The sequence below is a fragment of the Hibiscus syriacus genome, unplaced genomic scaffold (assembly GCF_006381635.1).
Source record: "Hibiscus syriacus cultivar Baekdansim isolate YM2019G1 unplaced genomic scaffold, ASM638163v2 tig00006753_pilon, whole genome shotgun sequence".
Classification (NCBI taxonomy): domain Eukaryota; kingdom Viridiplantae; phylum Streptophyta; class Magnoliopsida; order Malvales; family Malvaceae; genus Hibiscus; species Hibiscus syriacus.
Window position 1 is genome coordinate 498634 of NW_024062111.1, and position 5115 is coordinate 503748.

Sequence of the window (5115 nt, forward strand, 5' to 3'; positions counted from 1 at the left end):
ATAGGCCTGAGAGCCTACCAAAGAAAGATCTCGGGGCCTCAGAGCTTACTCAAGGGTCATCGTAGGTCCGTAAAGATTTACCAGCTTGATCAGAGCTGAACCTCCATTCTCCAGCCTACCCAAAAAATGTTTCAATAAAACAATAATTTCCATGATTCGTATTCGGCATAATCATACTTTCAAGTGAAAACAAATATTCTAATATCATGTGTCATTCAGTCATAGTCCATAAACCATCAACCAGTAAATCATAATTTTTAGTGAAACATATTTCAAAGTAGATAAAACAGTCGTATAGCACATACGAAACACACTAGAGGATTCATATACTATTCAGAGATACTTGGTATTTACCAGGTAGGGAACCATGAAACTTCTGTAGTTTAATAGGATTTTATAATCAAGATCCCTATACAAGGGGGAAGTTTGATAGCTAACTCATTCATCATTCAATCGGAAAAATGAATTATCCAGATCACACAGTATTCATAAGTTTTTTGTAGGCATTTGAGTATCAAGAAGACATTCAGAATCTTTTACATCAGAATTATTGAGGATTTAGACATAACATGAGTGTTACCATTATTCAGGTAAATCTGGGCATTTTAGACATTTGGTTCTTAGAGAATTATTAATAATTTAATCCAATAAGGGAAATAACGATGATTCATGGTATTTAAGATTCATGTCGATTTATCAAGATATCAAGTTGACTTGACTTGAACACTGGTCAAATCGTTGCACTGCAAGGGTATTTGCACTTTAATATTGACAACTTTTTTTTGAACTTATCATCATTAAAATCTTCGCTAAATGGATCTTAGGGAGACAAAGAGGAAATTCCAATAGTATTTATTTTACTTATGTATTGCAATAATATCAATAAATGTCAATGTGCTTGATTTATGGTTCATAACCCTTAAGGACAGTACATCATGAGAGTTCATCAGTGTTTCCAGACTTATCCAAGTTACTCACTAAATCCTAGGTCATTTAGAGTACTTAGGTCTTTAGTAATCAAGTCTATCCCAATCACTTTGGAGTTTTCAAAGTAATTTGATCGTTTCAATAATTCGGATACATACAGTACTTCCACTTTGTTCAACGTTGTCATAAAATATAGTCATTTTGGTATTCGAGGTTGATATGTTCATTTCAGAGCCGAGGGTATTTAGTTATTCCAGAGAATGGATGTGCTTTGAAATATATTACACTTCATGGGCATTCTAAATAAATCAGGAATTTAATCGGTGATTCCATGATTCAAGTGGATCATAATATAAGTCCTCATGTCGTCTCCATTATCATAGTCATCCATAGTCCTTTTTACATTTTAAGGGTATTATCATCATTTCATTCAATTTTTTCAGTGGCATTACTTCTGATAACTTAGACTTCAAGTGTTTAATCAAGAATCGAAGTTTATAGGCCTTGTTCTATCTCTAAGGTTTAAAACTGATTAAAACATATTTTCCAGATAAATTAGGAATTAACAGGTGCATCATAAATTTTATCGGGTCGTAATACATGTTCTCAGGGTAATTTCACGATCATGATCAATACATACCATTTTTACAACTCAAGGATGTTTTTTGTAATTTTACCCCATAAGGGTATTTTCATAATTTTACCCCATAGTGTTATTTTTGATAATTTCTTATCCAATTATTCCCAACGTTTAACCTTTAACTTGATTAATCAGAATTTACGAGTTATGAGATAGATTGATTTACTGACTAAATCATTAAACTGAGATTCATTTCTGATCGATCTACCAATTTCTTTTTCGATCCATCAAAGCCTTATACAGTGTTATGTTTTTATTCCAATTTTTGTTTGAGTCCAATAATAGTTAAATACACCTAATGGACCAATCATTTCAATTCATGCATTTACCATTTATCAATGAGCTCCAAAAAGCATACAAAATGTGTAGGGTATTACCTCAATTTTCATGCTATATCGATCGAGCCTTTAAACTCCATTCGATCACTCTCGAACTTGAATTCAAAATCTAATAATTCCTCGGATACATAGCAACCGAATTTACGTCAGAAACTAAACTTAATTGAAAAACCCATTTGAATATGAAGAAAAATCACTGAAAAATGGCTTACCATGTACAAATTTGGCAAAACTGACTTCAGATTTGGACTCAATACATCGAAAAACATAAAATAAGACTTTTCGAAAAATTTGACTTTTTGGGTCAAAGTCAACAGTCAACGGTCAGACCCATCAAAGTTAATTGTTTGACCGTCAACAGTCAACTCTAGCCAAAGTCAACGGGTCAGGTTAACTCTGTCTGAGTTTACTGAATAGGTTAACTCACGAGTTGACTCGGCTGACTCGATCAACTCGACCGAGTTGACTCAGCTTTCCAGAATTCTCGATTAGGAAGGAAGCCCCACGTGCGGTGAAGGCACGTGGCGGCACGTACGGTGGAAAAAGAGGTCGGGGTGATCAATCATTTACTCCCTGTTCAGACACTTGTCAAAAATAACACAAAAATCAAGCCAAAAATAGCTAAATCATATAGAGAAATTAAACGAAAGTGACCGAAAGCTTACCCAGGCGGTTGGCAATGGAGGCAACGACGAGGGATGACAAACCTGACTAGGTTTTGTTCACCTTTCTATGGAACTCCTATTGGGGGTGGCAGTGCCTAATACCGTCGGCTTATCGACAATGAAACTCAAAAACAAATTTTCGGCAGCATGCATCTCCGACGAGCCTTCAAACAGACCTCCACGACAATTGGCAGGGATAAACGATAAAAGGCTATACTGGTTTTGATCTCAAGGTCACGACGATGCTGATGGTGTAGACAGTGCATGACAAGATGATCAGGGGGTTTAGTTTTTCACTGTCCATTAAAAATAGGATAATTCAGGTTCAAGTCCTTGAATTTCCCATAAGTTCCAAAATCACGCTGTAAACTTTTAAAAATTTACAATTTGATCCTTAATTTCTCCCTTATTACGACTTTAATTTGATACTTAAAATTATTAAAATTTAGAACCTAAATTATGATGTGACAATTCTCCTCCTCTTAAAAGAATTTTGTCCTCGAAATTCACTCAAGTCACAAAAATGCGCAAGTGAAGCTTTCAGCAATTTTTCTTTATCTTCAAGTAGTTTTTGCAGAGGTACATGTCCTTTACTAATCCTTAACCAGCTGAATGTATATTCTCGCCAAAACTCTCCCTCATCCCAATAAAAGAATTTGAACATAATCATCTTTGTGAAATCAATTTGACCTTGGTTACGAGGTTAGATTCATAGAGCGATAACATATCCCAATTTCAATTCTAGAGTCGGGTCAAAATTTCTCGGATGAGTAACTCTCACATTACTCGTGAGGCACTTTACAAAATTTAGACAAACATTATTGGTATTCCTTTAAGCATAGGTCAAGCCCTAACGGATAGGAAACTTAGGTTAACTGGTTATAAAGAGGGACTCGACCTTGGAGTTCCGACTTTGAGAAGTACGGTTATAGCCTAGGGGAATGTACTGACCAGACATCCTATAACATTCGATCGATCGATCTACCTAGACAATTTGACTCAACCTGGCTCTAATACCACTAAATATAACACCCAAAGATCGATGCGGGTGACCCGATCCAATCCAAGGTTCACATTAGGGATACCGAAGCGACCCACAGTAAAAATCCCGTAAAAAATTAAAAATATCTTTTAAAACGTGTAAAATCATAAAATAATTTATAATTTAAAATACAAGTTCAGAAAACCATTCATATATTACAGACAGAACTAAAATCATACATGTTTCAAACTCGGATATAAAAATAGAATATCACATACATGCCCCCTAAACACATGCACCATACTCCGCAAGCAACATCTATGGAACTCCTTTACTAATGTCGATAGTTGCATTGGTTCAATCTTTTTAACCTAAAATAGTGAGTAATAGAGTGAGCTTTGAGAAGCTCGCAAATACCGAACTACCAGATGATGCTGAAGAACATACAGATAAATGGAAAGCCTTAACATTTTCTTGTTGATTCAGATGTCTATAGGCTTTCAGGATGAGTTGTGGTTCCACTGTATTTCTTCAAGTAAAAGCCATGAAGATTTCAGTTCATAGGAAACATTCAGAGTACCATGCTTTCAGGGGATTGGAAAGGGATGTCTAGAGTATTCCAACCAAAACCAGTGAAAAGATATAAATCTTTTTTAAAATAGTAACATATTAAAACATATTTTTAAAACTATATTAGAACACTCCAACCAAACACCGTTATGCAGTTCCATAGAACTGTATCTATAAAGACTTACCCTAAGCACACAGCAAAGGGAGCCACCCTAAGGGAATGCCTTGGGGCCTGAGAGCCTACCCAAGAAAGTTTCTCGGGGCCTCAGAGCCTACCCAAAGGTTACCTTAGGCCCATAATTATTTTCCAGCTTGATCAAAGCTAAACCTCCACACTCCATAATCCTACCCATACAGTATCCAGTAGAAATCAGATTTAACAGTAAATCATAATATATTACTCGTGATCCAATAAAATCTCGTAAACATGACAATGAAATAAACCATATAACTGCCCTCCACCCGTATTGTAATACCCTAAATATCATGTCATTGACTTTATTGAAAAGATTTAAAATTTGAAGACTCAATTTGTATAAATGAATGAATATAGAGGGTAATTAGGTCCTCTAAGGAGAAATTAATTTAAAATTTATTTCTTATTAGGGATTTAGGAAGAAAAAGGGGAAAGTTAAACCATTAGAGTTATCTTTTTTCTTATTCCCCGTCCAAGGACCATCCTCCATAGCCAAAGGTAAGATTTAATTTAACCAACTCTTCCTCTTATTTTTGGGTTGTTGTTGGAACATTGAGTATTATGGAAGCTTAAGGAAGGGTTAAGTAAGATTAAAACTAGGAGATGGTTGAAATAATTGAGATTGAAGAAAATAGGTTTTTGATTTATATGATAGGATATGAGTTTTTACTGATGTTTATTAGCATATTTTACTTGTCAAAGAAGTAAATAAGAGATTAGAAACATTGGATAGGATTAAGAACATGTTAGAAAAAGTGGTATGATTCTTGGGTAGAATTGTTCTTTGGAAATTTGAG